Source organism: Amblyraja radiata, unplaced genomic scaffold (assembly GCF_010909765.2).
Source record: "Amblyraja radiata isolate CabotCenter1 unplaced genomic scaffold, sAmbRad1.1.pri scaffold_691_ctg1, whole genome shotgun sequence".
In the NCBI taxonomy this organism is placed as follows: domain Eukaryota; kingdom Metazoa; phylum Chordata; class Chondrichthyes; order Rajiformes; family Rajidae; genus Amblyraja; species Amblyraja radiata.
Genome location: NW_022630710.1, coordinates 28,389 through 45,091, shown reverse-complemented (window position 1 = coordinate 45,091; position 16,703 = coordinate 28,389). Strand labels below are relative to the sequence as shown.

The window sequence follows — 16,703 nt, the reverse complement described above, 5'->3', positions numbered from 1 at the left end:
ACCAGAGGGCACAGCCTCAGAATTAAAGGATGTTCCTCTAGGAAGGAGATGAGGAGGGATTTCTTTAGCCAGAGGGTGGATTCTCTGCCACAGAAGGCAGTGGAGGCCACAAGTCAATGGATATTTTCAACAGAGATTTAGATTTGCCTCTTAGGGCTAACGGAATGAAGGGATATGGGGAGTAAGCAGGAACGGGGTACTGATTGTGGATGATCAGCCATGATCATATTGAATGGCGGTGCTGGCCCGAAGGGCCGAATGGCCTACTCCTGCACCTATTGTCTATTGTCCATGATCTAATAACCCGAGGCAGCATCAGTGACCAGAGAACATCATCTAATGGTTTCATATTGAACCCTGCCCAGCATCGCTGCAAGATGTATCATTTATATTCATGGGAAAAATATTCTGTTTCTCAATTAAAATGATCAAAAATGCATTGGAATTACTGGCCAGCACGGTGGTGCAGCGGGTAGAGCTGCTGTCTCACAGCACCAGAGACCTGGGTTCCATCCTGACTACGGGCGCTGTCTGTACGGAGTTTGCATGTTCTCCCCGTGACCTGCGTGGGTTTTCTCCGGGTGCTCCGGTTTCCTCCCACACTCCAAATACGTGCGGGTTTGTAGGTTAATTGGCTTTGGTAAAAATTGTAAATTGTCCCTAGTGTGTGTGTAGGATAGTGTTAGTGTGCGGGGATCGCTGGTCGGCGTGGACTCGGTGGGCCGAAGGGCCTGTTTCTGGGTTATATCTCTTCAATAAGTGGGTCAGGCATCATCTCTGGAGAACACGAATAGGTGACGTTTTGGGTCAAGAACAAATCACGATGCTCCCCTTAATTGAGTCTAGTTTATTGTCACGTGTACCGAGGTACAGTGAAAAGCTTTTGTTGCGTGCTAACCAGTCAGCGGAAAGACAATACATGATTACAATCGAGCCGTCCACAGTGTACAGATACAGGATAAAGGGAATAACGTTTAGTGCAAGGTAAAGCCAGTAAAGTCCGATCAAGGATAGTCCGAGGGTCACCAATGAGGTAGATAGTAGTTCAGGACCGCTCTCTGGTTGTGGTAGGATGGTTCAGTTGCCTGATAACAGCCGGGAAGAAACTGTCCCTGAATCTGGAGGTGAGCGTTTTCACACTTCTGTACCTCTTGCCCGATGGGAGAGGGGAGAAGAGGGAGTGCAAAAGTCACTATGAACACACACACACACACACACACGCACACACACGCACGCACGCGCACGCACGCACACGCACGCACACGCACGCACACGCACGCACAGGCACACACGCACACACGCACACACGCACACACGCACACACGCACACACGCACACACACACACACACACACACACACGCACACACGCACACACGCACACACACACACACACACACGTACACACACACACACACACACACACACGCACACACGCACACACGCACACACACACACACACACGCACACACGCACACACGCACACACGCACACACACGCACACACGCACACACGCACACACGCACACACGCACACACGCACACACGCACACACACACACACACACACACACGCACACACACACACACACACACACACGTACACACACACACACACACACACACACACACACACACACACACACACACACACACGCACACACACACACACTAGCGGGAGGTGAAGCAGGTTAACAATGTGAAGCTCACTGATGTGACAAAACCAATCTGGCTGCATCCATTAATAAATCAGAGAGATGTAATGTCAGAGACGCATTGCTCGATACAAGGCACACTAGCAGTTACAGTGGGCGGATTGCACGCTGCCCCCGCTATCTGTGACTTAAATAACCTGCCTGATCTCAGGCGCTGCGAGCAACACCTTCCCTCAGCCCCGCGCTGGAGACAAGACATCCAATCAATTCTATCCGGACTGAAGTTAATCCAGACTTGTCCCACCCCAGTCATTCCTTCTTCTCCCCGCTCCCGTCCGGCAGAAGGTACAGAAGCTTGAAAGCGCGCACCACCAGACTCAGGAACAGCTTCTTCCCCTCTGTTATCAGGCTTCTGAACGGCCCTTCCATAAGCTAGGGTGCTGTCCGATTCACCTCTACCCCATTGCGGACATTGGACTTTGTCTGTGGAACCGATGCGCTACAATGATGAGAACTATATTCTGCACTCTGTATCTTCCCCTTTGCTCCACCTGTTAGAAACATAGACATAGAAAATAGGTGCAGGAGTGGGCCTTCCGGCCCTTCGAGCCTGCACCGCCATCCAATATGATCATGGCTGATCATCCATGTTGGACTGGAGTTTTATCTGATCTGACTGGACAGCTGCAGAACAAAGCTTTTCCCTGTACCTCAATGGGTGATGTTTCGAGCCGGGACTAGGCATCAGTCTGAAGAAGGGTCACGACCCTAAAAGTCACCTATCCACGTTCTCCACAGATGCTGCCTGACCCGCTGAGTTACTCCAGCACTCTGTGAAACGTCACCTATCCATGTTCTCCACAGATGCTGCCTGACCCGCTGAGTTATGGTGCAGCAGCATCTATGGAGCGAAGGAAATAGGCAACGTTTCGGGCCAAAACCCTTCTGGAAATAGGCAACGTTTCGGGCCGAAACCCTTCTGGGTTTCGGCCCTTAACGTTGCCTATTTCCTTAGCTCCATAGATGCTGCTGCACCCGCTGAGTTACTCCAGCACTCTGTGAAACGTCACCTATCCATGTTCTCCACAGATGCTGCCTGACCCGCTGAGTTACTCCAGCACTCTGTGAAACGTCACCTATCCATGTTCTCCACAGATGCTGCCTGACCCGCTGAGTTACTCCAGCACTCTGGGTCTTTTATTCGATACAATCAGGCCAAACTCCAGTACAACAGCTAGAGCAAAGGGGAAGATACAGAGTGCAGGATATAGTTCTCAGCATTGTAGCGGTGGGGCAGCGGGTAGAGCTGCTGCCTCACAGCGCCAGAGACCCGGGTTCCATCCTGACTACGGGCGCTGTCTGTACGGAGTTTGCACGTTCTCCCCGTGACCTGCGTGGGTTTTCTCCGGGTGCTCCGGTTTCCTCCCACACTCCAAAGACGTGCAGGTTTGTAGGTTAATTGGCTTGGTGTGTGTGTAAATAGTATCTTGTGTGTGTAGGATAGTGTTAGTGTGCGGGGATCGCTGGTCAGCGCAGACTCGGTGGGCCGAAGGGCCTGTTTCCGCGCTGTATCTCTAAACTATTCAGCTCCAGAGACAAAGTCCAATGTCCACAATCTCTGGGTCGACATTGCTGGGTGGAGGTTAGAGTGGTGAACAGCTCCACCTGGTGCCCACACGCGGGGCTGCCGAGACCCTCTTGCCTGCCTCCTTGAACACTTTACAAGTTATAGGAGCAGAATTAGGCCATTCGGCCCATCGAGTCCACTCGATCATGGCTGATCTATCTCTCCCTCCTAACCCCATTCTCCTGCCTTCTCCCCATAACCCCTGACACCCGCACTAATCAAGAATCTGTCTATCTCTGCCTTAAAAATATCCACTGACTTGTGGCCTCCACAGCCGTCTGTGGCAATGAATTCCACAGATTCACCATCCTCTGGCTAAAGAAATTCCTCCTCATATCCTTTCTAAAAGAGCGCCCTTTAATTCTGAGGCTGTGCCCTCTAGTCCTAGACTCTCCCACTAGTGGAAACATCCTCTCCACATCTACTCATTCACTATTTGGTTAGTTTCAATGAGTTCATCCTCTCATCCTTCTAAACTCCAGCGAGTCCAGGCCCAGTGCCGACAAACGCTCATCATATGTTAGTCCACCCCCTCCCCCTCTCTCTCTGACCCTCCCACCCAGCCACTGACCAACACGGCACTGGTCACTCATCCAGACCGCGGCTACTCCAGGTACTGACCCGCTCGGCCCCCGTCCCACACGCACTGACCCTTGTTTAAACGCGCGGCATCAGGGGACCACGTAACGTCACGGGGCAGCACCGTCATGTTTTAGTTTAGTTTAGACATACAGCACGGAAACAGGCCCTTCGGCCCACCGAGTCCGTGCCGACCAGCGATCCCCGCACACTAACACTATCCTACACACACTGGGGGATGTTTCACAGTAGCCGAATAACCTACAAACCCGCACGTCTTTAGAGTGTAGGAGGAAACCCACGCAGGTCACGGGGACAATAGACAATAGATAGGTGCAGGAGTAGGCCATTCGGCCCTTCGAGCCAGCACCGCCATTCAATGTGATCACGGCTGATCATCCCCAATCAGTATCCCGTTCCTGCCTTCTCCCCATATCCCCTGACTCCGCTATCTTTAAGAGCCCTATCTAGCTCTCTCTTGAAAGCTCTCTCTTGAACCGGCCTCCACCGCCCTCTGAGGCAGAGAATTCCACAGACTCACACTTAACTTTATTTCCCTGTTGCCAGCCGGGCAACCTAGGCAGCTTTTTAAGTTGCCAAATGACAGTTTAGGTGGTCATTTAAGACGGCTTGCATGACGCGTGCGATAATGTGCTCGGATGAAGTGCGTAGTGACCAGTCGGAATTATGCTCAATGAAGCATTCACATATTATTTCTGCTTCAAATAAAGTCACAAACTAAACATATTCACCAATCAGGACATGATATATACCACAATGACATGCAGCAAAATTACAATACTGTATCTCAACTCTTTTTACACGTTGCAATGAATGCAATTTCTATTATTTCTTTCCACTTCCAAACAAAAATGTGGTTGGATTATTCAGCGTATGATCAACCTCGGTGAGACCAAGCGCAGGCTTGGCGATCGCTTCACCCAACACCTCCACTCGGTTCGCAATAACCAACCTGATCTCCCGGTGGCTCAGCACTTCAACTCCCCCTCCCATTCCCAATCCGACCTTTCTGTCCTGGGCCTCCTCCATGGTCAGAGTGAGTCCCACCACAAATTGGAGGAGCAGCATCTCATATTCCGCTTGGGCAGTTTACACCCCAGCGGTATGAACATTGACTTCTCCAATTTCAGGTAGTTCCTGCTTTCTCCCTGAAGAGATCGCCAAGCCTACGCTTGGTCTCACTGATGTAGAGCAGCTGACACCTAGAGCAGCGGATGCAATAGATGAGGTTGGAGGAGGTGCTGGTGAACCTCTGTCGCACCTGGAAAGACTGCTTGGGTCCTTGGATGGAGTCGAGGGGGGAGGTAAAGCGACAAGTGTAGCATTTCCTGCGGTTGCAAGGGAAAGTACCAGGGGAGGGGGTGGTACGGGAAGGAAGGGACGAGTTGACGAGGGAGTTATAGAGGGAGCGGTCTTTGCGGAAAGCAGACAGGGGAGGAGATGGGAAGATCTGGCCAGTGGTGGGATCCCGTTGGAGTAGGCGAAAATGTCGGAGGATTATTTGTTGTATGTGACGGCTGGTGGAGTGGAAGGTGAAGACAAGGGGGACTCTGTCCTTGTTACGAGTGGAGGATGGGGAGTAAGAGCAGAGTTACGGGGTATAGAAGAGACCCTGGTGAGAGCCTCATCTATAGTAGAAGAGTTAAACCCCCGTTCCCTGAAGAATGAGGACATCTCCGATGCCCTGGTGTGGAAGCCAGTGGTGGGAAATTTAATGTAGCTCCTTTCCCCAAGAACCCTTTTTTGCTTAAGTCCACCCTCCACCACCTCCAGTTTACATTCCATGTGGAATGTGTTTGGAGGACCAGGAAACCAAGAAGCAAGAGTTACTCCAGGGAGTTACTCCAGCTCCAGGGAGTGATTCTGCGTTGGGATTCAGCGACCGGACAGCAATGGCGGCCAGATCTCCCACAATGCAAAGGGAGGGAGAAAGTGCCCAGCGCTGACCAGTGGCCATGGCCGTGCGCATGTGACAGTGAGAGTGACAGAAACCGAGATAGAAACGGGAACCAAGCTGAGCAAAAGGACACGGCTTTTAGGTTGCCCGGCGGGACTTTAGGTGGCCATTGGCACCCGGGCAACCATTAATTTCAAGCCCTGCAGACTCTCAACTCTCTGTGAGAAAAAATGTCTCCGTTCTAAATGGCTTACTCCTTATTCTTAAACAGTGGCCCCTGGTTCTGGACTCCCCCAACATCGGGAACATGTTTCCTGTCTCTAGCGTGTCCAAACCCTTAACAATCTTATATGTTTCAATAAGATACCCTCTCATCCTTCTAAATTCCAGAGTGTACAAGCCCAGCCGGTTCTCTCAACATATGACAGTCCCGCCATCCCGGGAATTAACCTGGTAAACCTACGCTCAATAGCAAGAAATAGGGACTATTTACACACACATAACCAATTAACCTGGAGAGCGTGCAAACTCTGCACAGGCAGCACAGGATGGAAGCCGGGTCTCTGGCGCTGTGAGGCAGCAGCTCTACCCTTCTCTGCGCCCGTTGCCAGCTTGACAACATCATCTTTCCCACAAGACGGTGACCAGGATTAGGTTCATTAAGTGCAGCGATCTGGGAGTCTATCAGTGGCACTCACTACACATCGAGCCTAGCGTGAGAACGCCCACATTTATTGAACGCACTGATCAATACTCACCCCTTGCCCCCTCTCCACTCCAGCTCCCAACTGCAAACGACAAAACAAACCTGACCCCTGCATCTCCTCAAATTAATCACCAAGTGCCCTCGCAGCAAGCTGCCGTCAAACATAATCATACATGCCTTCCGTTAAAAGCTGGTCTGGCAGCACAGGTTTACTGACTTGCTGTCTGATATCCAGGGATGGAGATTCACAGCAAACCGCTGCAAATGGCAAATAATTCGCAGTTCTGCTCAAAACCACAATGCCGACAGATCTTACACAGTCACCAGAGGAATAGTTCAACATAGAAACATGGACAACAGGTGCAGGAGTAGGCCATTCAGCCCTTCGAGCCTGCACCGCCATTCAATATGATCATGGCTGATCATCCAACTCAGTATCCTGTACCTGCCTTCTCTCCATACCCCCTGATCCCTTTAGCCACAAGGGCCACATCTAACTCCCTCTTAAATATAGCCAATGAACTGTGGCCTCAACTACCTTCTGTGGCAGAGAATTCCACAGATTCACCACTCTCTGTGTGAAAAATGTTTTTCTCATCTCGGTCCTAAAAGACTTCCCCCTTATCCTTAAACTGTGACCCCTTGTTCTGGACTTCCCCAACATCTGGAACAAACTTCCTGCATCTAGCCTGTCCAACCCCTTAAGAATTCTGTACGTTATTGGCTGATCATCCACAATCAGTACCCCGTTCCTGCCTTCTCCCCATATCCATTGATTCCGTTAGCCCCAAGAGCTAAATCTAACTCTCTCTTGAAAACATCCAGTGAATCGGCCTCCACTGACTTCTGTGGCAGAGAATTCCACAGATTCACAACTCTCTGGGTGAAAACCTTTTTTCCCCATCTCAGTCCTAAATGGCCGACCCCTTATTCTTAAACTGTGTGACCCCTGGTTCTGGAATAGATCCAGAGTAGGGGAATCAAGAACCAGAGCACATAGGTTCAAGGTAAAGGGGGGAAAGAATTAATAGGAATCTGAGGGGTAACATTTCCACACAAAGGGTGGTGGGTGTATGGAACGAGCTGCTGGAGGAGGTAGTTGAGGCTGGGACTACCCCATCGTTTAAGAAGCAGTCAGACAGGTACATGGATAGGACAGGTTTGGAGGGATATGGGCCAAACGCAGGCAGGTGGGACTTGTGTAGCTGGGACAGTGTGGGCAAGTTGGGCCGAAGGGCCTGTTTCCACATTGTATCACTATAAGACTAGAGGGCGCAGCTTTAAGGTGAGAGGGGCAAAGTTTAAAGGAGATGTGCGGGGCAGGTTTTTTACACAGAGGGTGGTGAGTGCCTGGAACGCGCTGCCAGGGGTGGGGGTGGAGGCAGATACGATAGTGGTGTTTAAGAGGCTTTTGGGCAGGGACGTGGATATGCAGGGAGTGGAGGGATACGGATCACGTGCGGGCAGAGGGGATTAGTTTAACTTGGCATCATGTACGGCATGGACATTGTGGGCCGAAGGGCCTGTCCTGTGCTGGACTGTTCTATGTTTCACAGTACTGACCTCCCCACCATCGAAGGGATCTACAGGAGTCACTGCCTCAAAAAGGCAGCCAGCATCACCAGAGACCCACACCACCCTGGCCACGCTCTCATCTCGCTGCTACCATCGGGGAAGAAGGTACAGGAGCCTGAAAACCGTGACCTCCAGGTTCAAGAACAGCTTCTTCCCAACAACCATCAGGTTCTTGAACTCTGCACAACACTGACCTCAGTGACTGTGATTGTCTACGGACAGTGTCTGTGGCTGCACTACTGACTGGTTACTTTGTGTTACTGATTATTAATAGATTGCATTACTGATCATCAGTATATCTATCCGTGTGGTCACATTAACGGGCCAGTTACAAGCAAGAATTTAATGGTGTCATTAACAGTACATATGACAATTAAACACTCATCACTTCACAAAAACGCTCTACAATATTACTGGACATTACTCCCAACATGTCTTATGCTGAGGGCTTGAGGATGTGAACTTTAAAGGATTAAAAAAGCTTTAAATATACTTTAAAATCAGGAGAGATGGAATGGAAAGCCGATCCTCATCATACACAAGGCTGCAGGATCTTCAGCAATGGCAACAACAAACTACAGCACATGTAGTACATGAACAGACATCAAACACTTGTCCCTGTCCCACCCCGATCATCCCTTCTTCTCCCCGCTCCCGTCCGGCAGAAGGTACAGAAGCTTGAAAGCGCGCACCACCAGACTCAGGAACAGCTTCTTCCCCTCTGTTATCAGGCTTCTGAACGGCCCTTCCATAAGCTAGGGTACTGTCCGATTCACCTCTACCCCATTGCGGACATTGGACTTTGTCTGTGGAACTGATGCGCTACAATGCTGAGAACTATATCCTGCACTCTGTATCTTCCCCTTTGCTCTACCTGTTGGACTGGAGGTTGGCTTGGCTGTATATATGTTTAGTATTATCTGATCTGATTGGACAGCTGCAGAACAAAGCTTTTCACTGCACCTCAATGGGTGATGTTTCAAGTCGGGACCATGCATGTCTGAAGAAGGTCCCCGACCCTAAACGTCACCTATCCACGTCCTCCACAGATGGTGCCCGTGTGTCGATGGGGCCCAGGGAAGTGGGGGAGAGAGAGAGTGTTGTGGGTGTAAACATTGTCTGTCATCTCCAGAGAGAACTCTAACATTGAAGGAAATGCGGGTAGAGCTGCTGCCTCACAGAGACCCGGGTTCCATCCTGACTACGGGCGCTGTCTGTGTGGAGTTTGTCCGTTCTCCCCGTGACCTGCGTGGGTTTTCTCCAAGATGTTTGGTTTCCTCCCACACTCCAAAGACGTGCAGGTTTGTAGGTTAATTGGCTTCAGTAAAAATTGTAAATTGTCCCTAGTATGTGTAGGGTAGTGTTAGTGTGCGGGGATCGCTGGTCGGCACGGACTCGGTGGGCCGAAGGGCCTGTTTTTCACGCTGTATCTCTAAACGACACTAAACTAAATACAATTCCTATGGCATTTCTCCTGCCTAGTTCTTTACAAGTTTCACAACAAAGTGATTGAACAATAGATGGGAAAGGCAGGGTTGGTTCTCCGCCAATGTTAGTTTTATATTATTGCAAGTAACAATGGAGTAGAATTTCAAGCGGCGAAAACTCGTCTTTTGTGGCGTCTCGGCTTTTATCCGTAAGACACAAGAGTGCTGGGGTAACTCAGCGGGTCAGGCAGCATCTGTGGAGAACATGGATAGGTGACGTTTCACAGAGTGCTGGAGTAACTCAGCGGGTCAGGCAGCATCTATGGAGCTAAGGAAATAGGCAACGTTTCGGGCCGAAACCCGGAAGGGTTTCGGCCCGAAACGTTGCCTATTTCCAGAAGGGTTTTGGCCCGAAACGTTGCCTATTTCCTTCGCTCCATAGATGCTGCTGCACCATAACTCAGCGGGTCAGGCAGCATCTGTGGAGAACATGGATAGGTGACGTTTCACAGAGTGCTGGAGTAACTCAGTGGGTCAGGCAGCATCTGCATTGAAGGATCTCCAGTGAAGCTGCCTGACCCGCTGAGTTACTCCAGCACTCTGCTTCTTTTTTTGTAGACCTGCATTTGCGGTTTTCTAAAGTCATAGAGTGATACAGCGTGGAAACAAACCCTTCGGCCCAACTTGCCTACCCCGGCCAACATGTCCCATCTACATTAGTCCCACCTGCCAGCGTTTGGTCCATATCCCTCCAAACCTGTCCTATCCATGCACCTGTCTAACTGTTTCTTAAACGTTGGGATAGTCCCAGCCTCAACTACCTCCTCCGGCAGCTCGTTCCATAAACCCACCACCCTCTGTGTGAAAAAGTTACCCCTCGGATTCCTATTAAATCTTTTCCCCTTCACCTTGAACCTATGTCCTCTGGTCCTCGATTCCCCTACTCTGGGCAAGAGACTCTGTGCGTCTACCCGATCTATTCCTCTCATGATTTTGTACACCTCTATAAGATCACCCCTTATCCTCCTGCGCTCCAAGGAATAGAGTCCCAGCCTGCTCAACCTCTCCCTGTAGCTCACACCCTCTAGTCCTGGCAACATCCTCAATGTTGGGGAATTCGATGATAAAACCATGATGACATGTTGTGACCAACAATATAACTCGGCCCCTTGAGATAAACAATACGTCAGGCCAGTGCTTGTGTTTGAAAAGCCTGTTTCAGTTGGGACAATGGAGAATGAAACCTTCTGTGGAAACACAGGGGGATAATTTTGAGCTCAGCTCCATCTACAATGGCCCAGTGTTTCAGGAAACTCTTCAATCCAGTTGTGATATCATTCACGTGCCTCTGGTGCCAAACACTTGCTCACACCGAGAGAAGTTAAATCGAGGAGCTGATTGAAGCTAACTATATTTTTATTTTTATTTTATTTTAAAAACATTTTAATTAAAAAAATTTAATTTTTAAATGTAAATTTTTTTTATTGATTTTATTTTTCAATTTTTTAATAACCTACAGCTTCCTCTTCAAAGGGAAAAATAGACACAAGCGGGCGTCATGGTGGTGCAGCGGGTAGAGCTGCTGCCTCACAGCGCCAGAGACCCGGCTTCCATCCCGACTACGGGTGCTGTCTGTACGGAGTTTGCAAGTTCTCCCCGTGACCTGCGTGGGTTTTCTCCGGTTTCCTCCCACACTCCAAAGACGTGCAGGTTTGTAGGTTAATGTTTGTAGGGGCTCGGAAGACTGAAGGGCCTGTTTCTGCGCTGTATCTCTAAAGCCTAAAGGTTTTGTGTGGGGCCCCTTCTGACAATCTGAGGAAAGGTCCCAACCTGAAGAATAACTTGTCCATGTTCTCCACAGATGCTGCCTGACCCGCTGAGTTACTCCAGCACTCTGTGAAACGTCACCTATCCATGTTCTCCACAGATGCTGCCTGACCCGCTGAGTTACTCCAGCACTCTGTGAAACGTCACCTATCCATGTTCTCCACAGATGCTGCCTGACCCGCTGAGTTACTCCAGCACTCTGTGAAACGTCACCTATCCATGTTCTCCACAGATGCTGCCTGACCCGCTGAGTTATGGTGCAGCAGCATTTATGGAGCTAAGGAAATAGGCAACGTTTCGGGCCGAAATCCTTCTGGAAATAGGCAGCGTTTCGGGCCGAAACCCTTGCGGGTTTCAGCCCAAAACGTTGCCTATTTCCTTAACTCCACAGATGCTGCCTGACCCGCTGAGTTACTCCAGCACTCTGTGAAACGTCACCTATCCATGTTCCCCACAGATGCTGCGTGACCCGCTGAGTTACTCCAGCACTCTGTGTCTTTTGAATTAATGTACTTGTTTAAATTAATACTGAAACCTGATTTGAAATAGAGCGCTCAGTTTAAACGTACACATTTTCTTTACGTGTTTTTGAATGACCAGCCGTGATTCACGAACATAACGGCAAAACACACGGATCCTGAACCTCACTTTATTGAGTGGCTGTGGCCTAGGGCAGATGTGAGTCTAGTTTAGAAATACAGCGCGGAAACAGGCCCTTCGGCCCACCCAGTCCGTGCCGACCAGCGATCCCCGCACACTAACACTATCCTACACACACTAGGGCCGTTCAGAAGCCTGATAACAGAGGGGAAGAAGCCGTTCCTGAGTCTGGTGGTGCGCGCTTTCAAGCTTCTGTACCTTCTGCCGGACGGGAGCGGGGAGAAGAAGGGATGACCGGGGTGGGATATTCAGGTATAAAAGGGGGCGTTTCTGCATTTTGATGGGTTAAACATTAAAATAAAAGCCTCCATCTCCTGCGGGGCGTGGTGAAGAGTTCGCTGTGTGGAGTGAGGAGCCTCTCTTACCGTGAGCAAGCTGAAGGGAGGCTCAGCCATGAGTTGTACAGCCATCGTTGTCTGGTCAAGCACCTTGCTGCCCCTGGAGCTGAGCTCGTCACCGCAATCACCTGCCACACACCTGGATACCTGCAGCAAGGTGGGGACAAGCAGAACATGGCTTATATACTGACCGGCATAGAGGGAGAGAGGGGGAGAGGGGGAGAGGGGGAGAGAGGGAGGGAGAGAAAGGGAGAGAGGGAGAGAGAGAGAGGGAGAGAGGGAGAGAGGGAGAGAGGGAGAGAAGGAGAGAAGGAGAGAAGGAGAGAAGGAGAGAAGGAGAGAAGGGGAGAGAGGCCGTGTGAGGGAGGGAGGGAGGGAGAGTGAGGGAGGGGGAAGGAGAGAGAGAGGGGGACGGAGAGAGAGAGACAGACAGACAGGCGTTTGGTACTCACGTTTATGAGTGTTTGCAGCCACTCTCCGGGCTGCTTGCTGCCATCTTTAGTCAGATCTCCTCACACACGAGGCCAGCCCTGGAACCAAGCAGAGAGCCACAAAATCAGCATGTGTTGTCTCCCACTGACTGGTTAGCACGCAACAAACGCCTTTCACTGTACCTCGGTACACGTGACAATAAACTACTATCCATGTTCTCCACAGATGCTGCCTGACCCGCTGAGTTACTCCAGCACTTGTTATGGGTTTGGACACGCTAGAGGCAGGAAACATGTTCCCGATGTTGGGGGAGTCCAGAACCAGGGGCCACAGTTTAAGATTAAGGAGTCAGCCATTTAGAACGGAGATGAGGAAACACTTTTTCACCCAGGGGGTTGTGAGTTCTCTGCCTCAGAGGGCGGTGGAGGCCGGTTCTCTAGATACTTTCAAGAGTGAGCTAGATAGGGCTCTTGAAGATAGCGGAGTCAGGGGATATGGGGAGAAGGCAGGAACGGGGTACTGATTGGGGATGATCAGCCATGATCACATTGAATGGCGATGCTGGCTCGAAGGGCCGAATGGCCTACTCCTGCACCTATTGTCTATGTTTCTAATCAAGCATCTATCTATCTCCGCCTTGAAAATGCCCACTGACTTGGCCTCCACCACCATCTGTGGCAATGAATTCCACAGATCCACCACCCTCTGATGGAACCCGGGTCTCTGGCGCTGTGAGGCAGCAGCTCTACCCGCTGCGCCACCCTGCCGCCCAGGCATTGTAGTAAATCAGAACTGAAACTTCATAGAAGGGATTTTTTACCAAGGTCAAAATCACAATCGATTTCTATCAGGACACTGAATCAGCATTTTCTTCCAAAGCAAATATTTTCCAGAGAAAGTTACTGCAGTTACATAGAAACATAGACAATAGGTGCAGGAGAAGGCCATTCAGCCCTTCGAGCCAGCACCACCATTCATTGTAATCATGGCTGATTATCCCCAATCAGTGCCCCGTTCCTGCCTTCTCCCCATATCCCCCTGACTCCGCTATCTTTAAGAGCCCTATCTAGCTCTCTCTTGAAAGCATCCAGAGAACCTGCCTCCACAGCCCTCTGAGGCAAAGAATTCCACAGACTCACAACTCTCTGTGAGAAAAAGTGTTTCCTCGCCTCCGTTCTAAATGGCTTACCCCTTATTCTTAAACTGTGTGTGGCCCCTGGTTCTGGACTACCCCAACATCGGGAACATGTTTCCTGCCTCTAGCGTGTCCAAACCCTTAATAATCTTATATGTTTCAATAAGATTCCCTCTCATCCTTCTAAACTCCAGAGTATACAAGCCCAGCTGCTCCATTCTCTCAGCATATGACAGTCCCACCATCCCGGGAATTAACCTTGTAAACCTACGCTGCACTCCCTCAATAGCAAGAATGTCCTTCCTCAAATTAGGGGACCAAAACTGCACACAATACCTCAGGTGTGGTCTGACTAGGGCCCTGTACAACTGCAGAAGGACCTCGTTGCTCCTAGACTCAACTCCTCTTGTTATAAAGGCCAACATGCCATTAGCTTTCTTCACTGCCTGCTGTAGCTGCCTGCTTACTTTCATAGACTGATGAACAAGGACCCCCCAGATCCCGTTGTACTTCCCCTTTTCCCAAATTGCACCATTTAGATAGTAATCTGCCTTCCTGTTTTTGCCACCAAAGTGGATAACCTCACATTAATCCACATTAAACTTCATCTGCCATGCATCTGCCCACTCCCCCAACCTGTCCAAGTCACCCTGCATCCTCATAATTTAACTTGACATCATGTTGGGCTAGGACATTGTGGGCCGAAGGGCCTGTTCCTGTGCTGTTTATTATTGTCTAAATACCAAAGGCCAGAGAATAACCAGAGTAAAGTCTGTATATGAAGGAACTGCAGATGCTGGAAAAATCGAAAGTATACAAAAAAATGCTGGAGTAACTCAGCGGGTGAGGCAGCATCTATGGAGCGAAGGAATAGGCGATGTTTCAGGTTGAGACCCTTCTTCAGACTGATGTGGGGTGGGGGGGGGGGGAGAAGAAAGGAAGAAGCGGAGACAGTGGTCTGTGGGAGAGCTGGGAAGGGGAGGGGAAGGAGGGAGAAAGCAGGGACTACCTGAAATTGGAGAAGTCAATGTTCATACCGCTGGGGTGTAATATGAGGTGCTGCTCCTCCAATTTGCGATGGGACTCACTCTGGCCATGGAGGAGGCCCAGGACAGAAAGGTTGGATTTCTCCATAGATGCTGCCTCACCCGCTGAGTTTCTCCTGTGGTGATTGAGATGTTTTTTGTAAGATGCAGAGTCGACGTTTGTAAATGTTTGGTGTGGTGCAGCGGGTAGAGTTGCTGCCTCACAGCGCCAGAGACCCGGGTTCGATCCCGACTACGGGTGCTGTCTGTACGGAGTTTGTACGCCCCCCCCCCCCCCCCCCCCCCCCCCCCCCCGTGACCTGCGTGGGTTTTCTCCGGGAGCTCCGGTTTCCTCCCACACTTCAAAGATGTGCAGGTTTGTAGGTTAATTGTCCCCTAGTGTGCAGGGAGTGGATGAGAAACTGGGATAACATAGAACTAGTGTGAACGGGTGATCGCTGGTCAGCATGGACTCAGTGGGCCAAAGGGCCTGTTCCCGCACAGTATATCTACACTAAATGGTGTTAGCTTAATAAATCTCAGCATCAGAACCAAATACTAAATTAGGTTAAACTGCAAGAGCAAAGATCAAACAGTCTAAAGCAGAAACCTCGGCTTATTTGATTGGATTATGAATAGGCATTGAATTAGTCAAAGCATATAGATCCCTCCTCTCCTCTCCTACATTACCCATCCAACTCCTGCAGCCACTAATGCTATTCATTGTCAGCAATGCCACCGATGCACAGGTGCTCAAGTGCATGCATTGGGGGGGGGGGGGGAAGCATTGGTGCAAGAGCATGCACTGGGTAATGCAGCGGGGCAGATACCCCCAATGTGCAGAAACTGAGGCCACTCCCACCCCAGTCCCTCCATGCACCCTTGCTGCAAGAATTGCACCGCTGCCTTTTGCAAAACAGCACTGGTGCATCTCATGCATGCTCTGCACGTCTCATTGATCAGGCCGCCCCCACTTAAAAACACTGCATTGCAGCAGAAACTAAAGCAAGAAGATTTAGCAACAGGTCGGCTTCGAGGGAGGGTGGGCGGGCATGCAACAAAACCCCCAGGCAGGCTTTGCAAGAGAATCTCGCGTTGCAGCAAGCTTTTTTTTGCATTCCTCCCCCATCCCCAAATCTGCTGTAAAGCGAGCGATTCGCCATTCCGGCGGTCGGTGCAAACGTTTGCACATGATAGCCTACCTTGCATTTGAGGGCGCGGGATGGTCAGATTTGCACATGCATTCTGCTCGGTTGCAATGGTGCCTCGGGTTTGCTGCAAGCGGCGGCGGCGGCGGCGCTGCTTCATTGCCGCTGCAGCCCGGATCCAGGGTCCGCGCAGCTGTCCATCAACCCGCAGCCCGGGCCCGGGCGCGCCGACCCTGATGCACCGACTCTAATCGCTTCTCCCCCCCCCTTGCACCTCCGGCTCAAGCAATGCAAAATCCGACTTCGCAGCTCGATTCTATGCTGCCCTCGCCACCGAATGCAAATTGCACATCAGTCCGATGCCACCCTTCAACATGGCAATAGCATCACGTGCAGCATTTAAATGTTGCCTTTTCAAAAAATACATATATATATTTTTTAAAAGAGTCCTCCTCCCCAATTAAATTACTGCTTTCAGCTGTAGCTTTGGTATTATTGTCACTTGCATCGAGCTCCGGTGAAAAGCATTGCATTGCATTGCATGCTGTAATATTATAAGGTCAAACTCAAGTACAATAGGTGGAGCAAAGGGGAAGATACAGAGTGCAGAATATAGTTCTCAGCATTGAAGCGCATCAGTTCCACAGACAAAGTC

General features: G+C 50.4%; 1 long non-coding RNA gene across 1 annotated transcript; it reads right to left on the bottom strand.

Moving 5' to 3' along the window:
• Window positions 1-12,218: 12,218 nt before the first annotated feature.
• On the bottom strand, window positions 12,219-16,401 carry LOC116970267. The gene is made up of 3 exons (XR_004411089.1): window positions 16,103-16,401; window positions 12,761-12,838; window positions 12,219-12,455 (listed from the first exon to the last, which is right to left on the bottom strand). It is a non-coding gene; the product is annotated as an uncharacterized LOC116970267 (long non-coding RNA).
• Between the last annotated feature and the right edge of the window lie 302 nt (window positions 16,402-16,703).